General features: G+C 41.1%; 1 protein-coding gene across 10 annotated transcripts in view; it reads right to left on the bottom strand.

Moving 5' to 3' along the window:
* dlg5a (discs, large homolog 5a (Drosophila)) overlaps window positions 1-12,026 on the bottom strand; it is a 183,879-nt gene that overhangs the window by 87,697 nt on the left and 84,156 nt on the right. The gene's annotated exons all lie outside the window — the stretch shown is intronic.

The raw sequence follows: 12,026 nt of genomic DNA, 5'->3' as shown, positions 1-12,026 counted from the left end.
CAGGAAGACTGATAAGAATTAACTGCTGGATTACAAGATAATGCATTTGGTGTTTCAAGTGCTGTATATGCTGAATTGTTGAAAAAATTACATACCCGCATTATAACTGACTGAAATTTATCCATTAGACAACTAGCAGATCCAAGGAAATGGCAATCTTTTTGGGTCAGGTAGCTTCCTTCTAATTTCAGTTCTTGCATTGTCATATTAAAAGGAACATCTTCATTGAAGTAAAGTTGCCAAATTGTCATGGTCGTCTTTATTAGCAGAATATTAATTCTATGCTACAAAAATGTGTGGGTTAGGTCAAATGGCCATGCTAAATTGCCACTTAGTGTCAGGGCGATTAGCAGGGTAAATAAACGCGGTTACAGGGATCGGACCTGGGTGAGCTGAACTTGGTGGGTTGAACTTGATGGGTTGAATGGCCTCCTTCTGCACTGTAGGGATTCTATAATTCTATGAAAATGTACAACGTAAAGAAAGTTAAATAATCACATTTAAACACTTGGATTTTGCTCAACTTATGTTTTCCTGCTTTTATTTTTTTGACCCAAGTTTATCTCACACTTATTTAAATTTTACCATTCTATTCCATCCATTGTAACCTAATCTATTGACTCATATCACTTAAGAATCAGTTTAAAGCACAAAACATAACCATTGAGTACACGGGCTGCACCACTTCTCTAAAGAGCTGTCCAGTTAACCCCTATTCTTTCCCCCCCTCCATTTTGTTTAAACATTTCATTCAAGGTCATGGATTCTGACATTCACTGCTATTTCTGCCATGGCATTCTAAAGTTTATTTGTTCATCACAGGTAGGCTTACATTAACACTGCAATGAAGTTACTGTGAAATTCCCCCAGTCGTCACACTCTGGTGCCTGTTCAGGTCACTCCACCTAATCAGCGCATCTTTCAGACTGTGCGGGGGGATACCGGAGCATCCAGTGGAAACTCACACAGATACAGGGAGAATTATGCAGACTCCGCGCAGTCAGTGACCCAAGCTGGGAATCGAACCTGGGTCCCTGGTGCTATGAGGCAGCAGTGTTAACCACTGTACTGCCCCCATTCCATTCCCTAACCATATTCTACATGAAGAACAATATTCCAAACTTCTTCCTTCATCCTTAAGGTGGTGATCTTCAAAATTACTCACCTTATCTTCAACAATCTAAATCTGTATTTGGCAGGCTCTGCAAGTATTTAAGTTGATCTATCTTTCCAAATTATTTGACACAAGCTGGAAATCAATTGTGAAGCTATCTGAATGAAGTTCTGCAGGAAACCAGTTTTTTTATTTCAAAGGGATTTCAGAGAGTGTGCATGCAGGAGGGGAGGACACACACACACACTGGATTTTCATTTAAACATTCTTTTATTAAATTTATGATTTTGCAATTAATTACTCAGCCTTTTAAGCTAGTTCTTTATTATGCCGCAATGAGCACAATGCATTAATTATTAATTTTCAGGAATCACTCAAAGATACATTTTTAGATTTCTCTGAGTAGGAATCTTGCAAATATAAAAAAAAGACCAAAGAACAAAGAAAAGTACAGCACAGGAACAGGCCTTTAACCCTCCAAGCCCATGCCAATCATGATGCCCTAATCCTGCTGTGTGTGTACAGGACATACCTACACAATTTTCCACATTGCTGAACAGATAGCAATACTACCATTCAGGGAAGACACTGGATGGCCCAGTGGAAAGTCTGACAACACCAGGTTTTAGTCCAACCTATTTATTTGATAATATTCTCACAAGCTTTCGAGGGGTTACCCTCTTCGTCAGGTGAATGGAGAGTTCTGGCCTCAGACAGAGCATATAAAGCACAGACAGTTTAGAGATATTGTCAGCCACTTCAGGTCTTGAACAGCAGGTTAGGTGTAAGGATTCGCATTTTAATCAGTAGGACTAAAACCTGGTGTTGTCAGACTTTTTACTGTGTTTACGCCAGTCCAACGCCGGCATACCCACATCATGACTACTATTGGCCCAGTGGTGCAGTGGTTAGCACCGATGCCTCACAGTGCCAGGGACCTGGGTTCCATTCCCTCTTGGATCACTGTCTATGCAGAATTTGCACATTCTCCCCATGTCTGCATGGGTTTCCTTCAGGTGCTCCGGTTTCCTCGCACAATCCAAAGATGTGCGGGTTAGGTGGATTGACCATGTTAAATTATCCCTTAGTGTCAGGGTGACTAGCTAGGGTCAATGCATGGGGATAGGGCCTGGTGGAATTGTGGTCAGTGCAGACTCAATGGGCCCAATGGCCTCCTTCTGCACTGTAGAATTCTATGAGATGCCAGTGTTGTAGCTGTACTGGAACAAATTGGCTAAGGGCATGGCAAGTCTCCAGTACGACTGCCAGAGCCCATAGCCTTTGCAGTATCTAGTGCTTTTAGCCATTTCTTGATATCATGTGCAGCGAATCCAATTGGCTGAATTCTAGCATCTGTGATGCGCAAGACCTCAGGAGGAGGCCAAGGTGAATCATCCCCTCAACACTTCTGGCCAAAGATAGTTACACATATTACAGCCTCGTCTTTTGCACTGATGTGCAGTGTCATGAATGTGTCAGCAAGTCCAAAGTCACCAACATTTCAGGTGGTATTTTACAGAATGCAAGTTTCAGCAATGAGGTTAGAAGCCACCAGATATTTCACAGGATGTGAATCCAAATAACAAGATTAGCAAGTGTAGAAAGACCAAAAAAAAATCACCCTGCTAATAGGAAACACTTCGGGGAGACAATAGTACCATTCAGGGAAGACTTAGATACGATAACGTCAGTACTAGCAGAAGCCAAGGGGATAGACAGCTAAATATACAAAGGGAAACAATGATATAATTGGTAACCGTTTTGTGGAGGTAGCAAAGCAGTATCCATCTAGCAGATTGAGGCGAACAGTTCCCCTCCCCCCCCAAATAATAACTACTCAGTTGTATAGTGTGGTAACCATAAATTTGACAAGGTACCTCACAAGAGGTTATTGCAGAAGGTCAGGGGACATGGAGTTGGGGGTAGGGTGTTAGCGTGTTAGTGTGGATAGAGGATTGGTTGTCAAATAGGAGGCAGAGAGTGGGGGTCAATGGGTGCTATTCGGATTGGCGGTTGGTTACTAGTGGAGTGCCCCAGGGGTCGGTGCTGGGGCCTCAGCTATTTACCATTTATACCGATGATCTGGAGGAGGGAACCGAGTGTATGGTGTCGAAATTTGCTGATGACACCAAGATTGGTGGAACGGCAAATTGCACGGAGGGTGTGGAGAGTCTGCAGAAGGATCTAGATAGGCTGGGCGAATGGGCCAGGAACTGGCAAATGGAATTTAATGTTGGCAAGTGCGAGGTGGTCCACTTCGGAAGGAATAATGGTAGGAAGGATTATTACTTACGGGGCGAAAAACTGCAGCAGGCGACGGTGCAGAGGAACCTCGGGGTCCTTGTGCATGAGTCGCAAAAACCCAGTCTGCAGGTGCAGCAGGTGGTCAGGAAGGCGAATGGGATGCTGGCCTTCATAGCGAGGGGGATTGAATATAAAAGTAGGGAGGTCTTGCTGCGGCTGTATAGGGCATTGGTGAGGCCGCAGCTGGAGTACTGTGTGCAGTTTTGGGCGCCGTACTTACGCAAGGATATTTTGGCCTTGGAGGGAGTGCGGAGGAGGTTTACTAGGCTGATGCCAGAGTTGAGGGGGTTGAGCTATGAGGAGAGGCTGAATAAACTAGGCTTGTACTCGTTAGAGTTTAGAAGAACGAGGGGAGATCTCATTGAGACGTATAAGATGATGAATGGGATGGATAGGATAGAGGTGGAGAGACTCTTCCCGCTCAGAAAGGACAGTAGGACTAGGGGGCACAGCCCCAAGATAAAGGGGGGACGGTTAAGAACGGAGTTGAGGAAGAACTTCTTCACTCAAAGGGTGGTGAATCTCTGGAATTCTCTGCCCGTTGAAGTGGTGGAGGCTACCTCGCTAAATATTTTTAAGACGCGGGTTGATGGGTTTTTGATAAGAGAGGGGATTAAAGGTGATGGGGAGAGGGCGGGAATGTGGACCTGAGCCACGACAGATCAGCCATGATCTTATTGAATGGCGGGGCAGGCTCGAAGGGCTAGATGGCCTACTCCTGCTCTTATTTCTTATCTTCTTATAAGTTGGCTTTTATTATAGATCTATTGGGTTGGATGTTGTTTGGGCAGAGGGAAGTCCTGAAATAGCTCAAATCTTGTAAATGAACTTTGGATCAGAAGGGTAATTTCTATTTAAACTGTGTGGGTGGCTTCAGTAGGCTTGCATGTAACTGTTTTAGATTATAATAGTCCCATTCTTGTATATGTGCCTTTTCTATGTTGTAATCAATAGTCTTTAATAATTGTTATACTATGACTGGACTGGTTACTGCCCTCCCTGGATATCACACGGGGCCCCTTATACTGTTCCTGTAGACAAAACAATATGTCACCATGAACTGGTGTTCCAAGTTGGGCCTCTCTTGCAGTTAACATCAGCCAGTTCGTGACAGCTGGGTTCCACCATCATTGAGGAAAGGAATATTTGTGGAGCCTCCTCAAGCAGCGAGTTAATTATCCATCACCATTCACGACTTGATGGGACAGGACAGCAGAGCTTAGATCTGATCTGTTGCTTATGGGCTCGCTTAGCTCTGTCTATTGCATGCCAAGTGGCGTGCAAGTAGTCCTGAGTTGTAGGTTTACCAGACCAACACTTTGTGTTTTAGATATGCTTGGTGCTGCTCCTGGCATGCAGTACTGCACTCTTCACTGAAACCATTACATCTGAAGTCACGTTTAGGTGTTGCAAACTTTGTGGCGGATTCTAGGTCTCAAAATAAAGAACCTCAGAAACTAAAAAGGGGATGGGGAGGGAAATAGAGCAGTCTTAAGCTGTGTGTCTTAAGCTTCTACTTAAATGTGTAAAACTGTTCCATGTGCATAAAGTAACTCTTTTTGCTATGTAATTATACAGTGAACCACAGGAAAATGGGTTGATACATTTCCCCTTCAGGGCTGTTGTTGATGCCTGCAGCATTGGAAACTGAGAGGCAAAGCTAAAGAAGTGGTTTTCATAGCAGTAATATAAACAAGGGCAGAGGTAGACATTGTTTCTGGCTGTCTGTACTTGCTGACAGTGCATTTTTCTTCGCTCACCAGCAACTGCGAATAGTATTACAGTCAGAAACAAACAGTCAAGTTGAAGTGGTTCTGTAGGACAAATGAAGTATTGTAATTTACTTTAGTCCCTTTACACAGTCGGTTCCTGTATGTGTTACACACAGTAAAAAGTCTGACAACACCAGGTGTGTTACACACACCAGCAACCAACTGTCCAATTGGATTAAAGTCAATTTTAATACAGCCCAAAATGTAAAGAACCCTCAAAAAAAAGCAAATCAGATCTTGTGTAACTCTAACAAAACCAGCATTGAGACACTAGAAAATAAGCAAACAGAATAGCCTCATTATTTTGAAAATGACCATAACAGTAACCAGATTCTTTCATTAATGTGTGACATGGAGGGGAACATGCAGATGGTAGTGTTCTCATGCCTCTGCCACACTTGCCCTTCTACGTGGCAGGTTTGGAAGGTGCTGTCAAAGAAGCCTTAGCGATATACTGCAGTGCATCTTGTACATAAAACATGTTGCTCCCACTGTGCGTCAGTAGAGGTGGGAGAATATTTAAGGTGATGGATGGGGCGTCAATCAAAAAGGCTGTTTTCTCTTGGCTGATGTCATGACTATTGTTGGAGCTGCACTCATCCAGGGAAATGAAGAGTATTCCATCACACTCATGACTTGTGCCTTGTAGATGGTGGACAGGCTCCACAGCCCCCCCTGCATGAGTTGGCATTCCTGACCCTCTCCCACTCAGCATCCATTTGGCTCCCTTCCTCTTGCTCATTGCCCCTCTCCCTCTCCCACAGCGAGGAGTTAGGAGAAAGGCAGCAATAAGAGCAGCGAACAGGAAGCAATGAGAGAGCAAATGGGAGGGCCAGTGAGCAGGAAGGCTAATTAGCAGGATATGATTCGAGAAGAGCAATGAACGGGAAACAGCAAAAAGACTGGTGAGCAAAGGCAAGTGCTAACAACAATAAATAATAACAGTAGAGATCTGGGAGGATATGGATTGATTATAGTTTTTATATCAGTGTGTGACGATACTAGTGCAGATAAAGTCTTGCTCTCGGGTATCTTACAAATAGTTTGAACAATTATCATGTACAACTTGAATTTTTCATGAAGAATGTAAAAGATTATAGTGCCTTTCAATTTGATATTTGTGCAATGTATCCAAAGGAGGAAACCCTAAAAAATATTCAATGCAGATACAGTAGGCAATGTCATCATGTGACTGCAGCACCAAATAAAGGAGTTAGTGAAAATTAGAAAAGAAGCCCCCAAAAATCAAAAAGCAGCCCTCAAGAAAATTAAGCTCAGGCAGTGTTTATCTCCTCAAAAACAGTTTTGGGCCCTGCTATTAGTCTCAGCTGACAAATGCATAACCGTTCCATGAACAAGGCACCATGGACCCAGAAGAAGTGCATCCCAAAATGAAGAGGAAAAGATAAAGGAAATTGAGAAAGTAAAGATGTAATATAGTTATTGCATTTAAATATTGCTAATGTTCTCTCAGCTCTACAGCAGTTCCAAATAATTGATTCCAAATCAGTAAGCAAACAATAGTCAATTTCTATCATACTCAACAAGATAACACTTGGCAATGCCACAGAAGCCGATTTGATTACAATTCAATTTGCATCTTTAATATATCCTAGTAAAGGAAAAATATGCAAGGTACAGAGAAAGAGCAGAGTGTGGGATTAATTGGATAGCTCTTTCAAAAATGCACAATGGACTGAATGGCACTGCATTTGAGAAACTACTAAAGTTATCAAAGGGTTAAGAAGATGTCACGGTTCATTATTATAGTTCACGGGATGAGAATTTGCTATAGATTGGAATGGATAACTACAGGGAGTTAAAAATACAATAACAGGGCACTGTATCGCAGATAAAGATGGCCCAGTATAGATTTATTTTATTCTGTAACTAACGTAATGAGACTGGACTTGAACTTAGAATCATAGAATCCCTACAATGCAGAAAAGAGGCCTTTCGTCCCATTGAGCCTGCACCAACAACAATCCCAACCAACCCCTATCCTCATGTATTTATCCTGCTAATCCCCCTAAACTACATGTCTTGGGGCACCAGAGGCAATTTCAGCATGGCCAATCAACCTACATCTTTGGACTGTGGCAAGAAACTGGAGCACGTGGAGGAAATCCACACAATCACGAGGAGAACATGCAAACTCCACACTGACAAACACCTGAGGCCGGAATTGAACACAGGTCCCTGGCGCTGTGAGGCAGCACTACTAACCACTTCAATAAACAATCTGAATCATTTATTTATACATAGCACTACATTTAGACAATATTTAATTGTGACTTCTGCATGCATATTAACTTGAGAGCACTATTCTGCAACTGTACTTTTGCGATAAAATTACCCGACAAACAGATGGCGTAATGTACTGACACTTTTAGAATTTGCAAGTTAAGATATTAACATAGTCTTCCTAAGTGAAAACGAGCACAATAATTAAAAGGAATAATGGACAATATGGCTACGACAATATGGATTAAAATATGAAAAGTAACTATTTTATGAAGATGTAACCATAGGTTGGCAATTCCCGCAAAAAAAAAGAATTTTCTGGCCTTTGGCCACACTGAATTTTAAGAGAAAAGCTCTCACCTCAATTTGCATAATCTATTGGCAGCATTTCAGAATAGCTTTTAATGGATTTACTTAGGTTGTCGTGTGATCTACCCTCTGTAGGGAATGTTTAAATTCATATATTCTTCCACAAATCTGACAATGGTTTCACAAACTCTAGAAACATGTCAGGACTTTCAAAGAATGCAAGAAAGTGCCCTTCAATCCATCAATACTTGCGCTTCTGATTAATTCACTGGAAGATTAGCATCAAATTATATTGTCAATATCCCTAATGGCTGATTCTGTTACCTCACTTGGCAGATCATATTAAGCGTTGATTACGAGAAAGATGTTTTTCTAATGCTGGTTTTAAATGAATTTGCATTCGTTTAAACTGATGCCTGGGATTTTAATCTGGACGTGTTAACCTGACTCACTTTGATATAACATTCGGGGTTCAATTTATGTATACCATTTAATAGTTTGCAGAACTGAGATGTGCCTCTTTGCAGACTTTAAATTTATTGCTGAATTTGATTTTCTATATGTATGCTGAACTTCAAATTTATCATTATTGCATTCAATTTACTATCTGTTTAACCTGTTATACAGTCAAGCTAACTGCTTTTTAATGTCATTAACTGCAATTCTGATTCCCCTTATTTAGGTTTCACAAATTTAATACAGGCTTGTTTCTGAAGTCAGGTCACATCCATAGTTTTAAAACTCAAATATTCTCTAAGCTCCAATATCCAACACTATGCAATGTGACATTTCCCATCATTATATGCTGTTCAAGTTTTAAAATCCAATCTCTTTTGTCACACATCTTGGTTTAAATTTTCAGGAAAGTCTTTCAAATTAATTTATTATAGATTATTTAAAGATACAAATAAACTATATCTGAGGATGCTTAATGGTCGATTTTGTTGGTAAAAGAGATCAAGGAGGGCAGGGAAATTGCTCATTTCTTTCCAAAGCGATCCTCATTTTTTTTGAAATCGTGGCTACATGGCGTACTCCTCCAGTCTTTTTCCAAAACAATTCCCACTTACTTTAAGCTAATAGAGTTGCCTTTGTTTCCTTTTATTTCATATTAGGTTTGATTCCCATTAGTCATGTGGGACTTCATTAGTAGCCAAGGTAATTTCTTATAACTTTCCTCTACATGAAAAATGTTGCCGAGTTGAATGTCCCAGGATCAAGAGTTCAAGTCTCATCGTGGCAAGTTGTACAAATGAATTTGATAAATCTGGTAATTTGTTGGCCCACAACAGAAAACATCATCATGAAAGCTGTTGTATTGTTGCGAAAAGGGACCTACTCGGTCTGGCTTACACATTTTGCACTCTGTAGTTGACTCTTGATGCCCTCCAGGCAAGTACGAATGGACAATAAATACTGCTTTGTCAGTATCATTCATATCCCAAGAACTAATTCAAATAAAACATGCTTGCCTTTTCAAATGTATTTCCTTCATTTGCTCATCACCTAGCAACCCTGGATATGATTTCTACCGAGTGTCAGTGAGGCCACAATGACAGAAAATGAGATGTGTGAGGTTAGCCAGTCATTTATCACCTTACTGAAATATGCCCACACATTTTAGTGTCAGTTTCCACCGCCTGACAGATAGTAAGGCAAAAATTTAAGCAAGCCATAGAGTGAGCTAAGAGTTTCAAGTTATTTATTAATGTCACAAATGGGCTTGCATTAACACTGCAATGAAGTTACTGTGGAAAAAGCCCGAGTTGCCAGACTCCGGCGCCTGTTCAGGTACACTGTAGGAGAATTAACATAGATAATGCATCTAACCAGCAGGTCTTTCTAACTGTAGGAGGAAACCCATGCGAACACAGGAAGAACGTGGAGATTCCACGCAGACAGTGACCCAAGCCAGGAATCGCACTCAGGTCCCTGGTGCTATGAAGCAGCAGTGCTAACCACTGTGTTGCCCTGCAACGCAACACGCCAGCTTGCCAGCACATTCCTAATCAACTGGAATATGACACAAATATTGTCCAATTTTCTTTTTTGGGCATAAACCCAAATCTAAGAATCCACATCAACTGCCTCACGGAAGAGACTCTTTCTGCGTGGTCGCTCTACTCTAATATTACTTCATACTTCACAGGACAGAAGAGTAAGTCTAAGACTAGTGTTTTAAACTTAAGTAAGTGCAATTACGAGGGAAAGAAGAAAGAGCTGGCTCAAGTGAACTGGAAAATTAGATTAAGGATCAGTTGAGATGGGGTGACATACATTAAATGAAATATTTTTGACACATTTCAGTGAGAAAGACGAATTCCAGGGGAAGGTCATACCATCTGTAGCTAACGGAGGAAGTTGAAAATAGTATTAAATTAGAAGTAAAAATGTTCAATTCCGCAACGACCAGTAGCAGGTCAGAAGATTGGACTGAATCTGAAAAACAAGCAAAGAATGAGCTAAAAATGACAAAGACAGAGAAATTAGAGTACATGTGAAACCGAGCCAGAAACGTAGAAACAGATGGAATGAGCTGCTATGGGTATCTAACAAGAAAAAAACAAGTAAAATCAGCATTGGACCTTGAGAAAGTGAGTCTGGGGAATTAATAATGGAAAATAAGGAAATGGAAGATAAATTGCACAGATATTTTTGCACTGTTGAGGATACAAATAATCCCAGAAATAATTGGAAGGCAGGAGGTGAAAGGGAGGGAACTTGAAACAGTTACAATCACCAGGGAAAGGCTTCTTAGAAAATTTTTAGAACTAGAAGCTGACAAGTCTACAGATTCTGACTTCATTCTAGTGTCTTTAAAAGAAAATGGCTGCTGAGATATATATGCCTTTCCTTTTTGATTTTGGAAAATAGCAAACATAACTCTTCTACTCAAGAATGGAGGGAGACAGAAAGCAGGACACAACAGACCAGTTAATTTAACATCTGCCACAGAGAAGATGCTGAAATCTATTACTGAGATAACAGCAGGGCATTTAGAAAATCTCAGTGTAACCAGGCAGAGTCAATATGGTTTTGTGAAAGGGAAATTGTGTTTGATTAACTTGAAGAAGTTAAAAGCAATGTGGATTAAGGGGAATGTGGATGTGGTGTACTTAGATTCCCAGAAGGCACGTGAAAAGGTGTCATATCAAATGGTACCACAAAATAAGAGCTTATGTTGTAATGACTAACAAAGTTGCATGGATGAAGGAACAGGAAACAGAGGGTAGGCATAATTAGGTCATTTTCAGGTTGGCAAGATATAATGACAGGAGTGCCCCGGGGGTTAGTACTGGGACCTCAACTATTTACAATCTACATTCACGACTTGAATGCAGTAACCCAATGTATAGTTACTATACTTACTGTTGATACAAAGATAGGTGATAAATGTTGTGAAGGGGACATAAGGAGTCTGGTAAAGGGATAAAGTTAGGTTAAGTGAATGGGCAATAACTTGACAGATGGAGTATAATTTGGGAAAATGTGAACTTGTCCACTTTGGCAGGAGGAATAAAAAAGCAGAACACCAATTAAGTGGAGACAGAGAGATTGCAGAACTCTGCAGTATGGAGGGATCGGAGTGGCAAAATGAATCACAAAATACAGGTGCAGCAAGTGATTAGGAAGTCAAATGGAATGTTGTTTATTGAAAGGGAAATGGAATATAAAAGTAGGAAAGTGTTGCTAGAGTTGTATAGGGCAGGAGTGAGACCACATCTAGGAGTATTATGTAAAGTTTTGGCTTCTGATTCCTGGGATGAGGGCTTTTTCATACAAAGGTTCATACAGGTTTTATAGGATCCCTACAATACTCAAAGAGGCCGTTTGGCCCATTGGGTCTGTACCAACAACAATCCCACCTACACCCTACTCCCGTAATCCCACACATTTACCCTGCTAATCCTGACACTACGGTCAATTTTAGCATGCCCAATCAACCTAACCCACACATCTTTTGGACTGTCAGAGGAAACTGGAGCACCCAGAGGAAATCTATGCAAACACGAGGAGAAAGTGCAAACTCCACACAGGCAGTGACCAAGGCTGGAATCAAACTGGGTCCCTGGCACTGTGAGGCACCAGTACTAACCATTGTGCCACTATGCTGCCTCTGGCCTATTCCAGAGGTTAGAAGAATGAGAGATTACCTTACTGAAGCATAAAAGATTCTGAGGCAATCTGACAGAATGGATGCTGAAACAACATTTCCCTTTGTGGGAGACCAGAACTAAGGGGCAACATTTAAAAATAAGGGGTCTCTCATTTAAAATGGAGAT

This window comes from Carcharhinus amblyrhynchos, chromosome 31 (assembly GCF_965287045.1).
Source record: "Carcharhinus amblyrhynchos chromosome 31, sCarAmb.v2.hapA, whole genome shotgun sequence".
NCBI lineage: Eukaryota > Metazoa > Chordata > Chondrichthyes > Carcharhiniformes > Carcharhinidae > Carcharhinus > Carcharhinus amblyrhynchos.
Note: the sequence above shows the minus strand (reverse complement) of the source record. Positions and strands in the feature narration are given on the sequence as shown.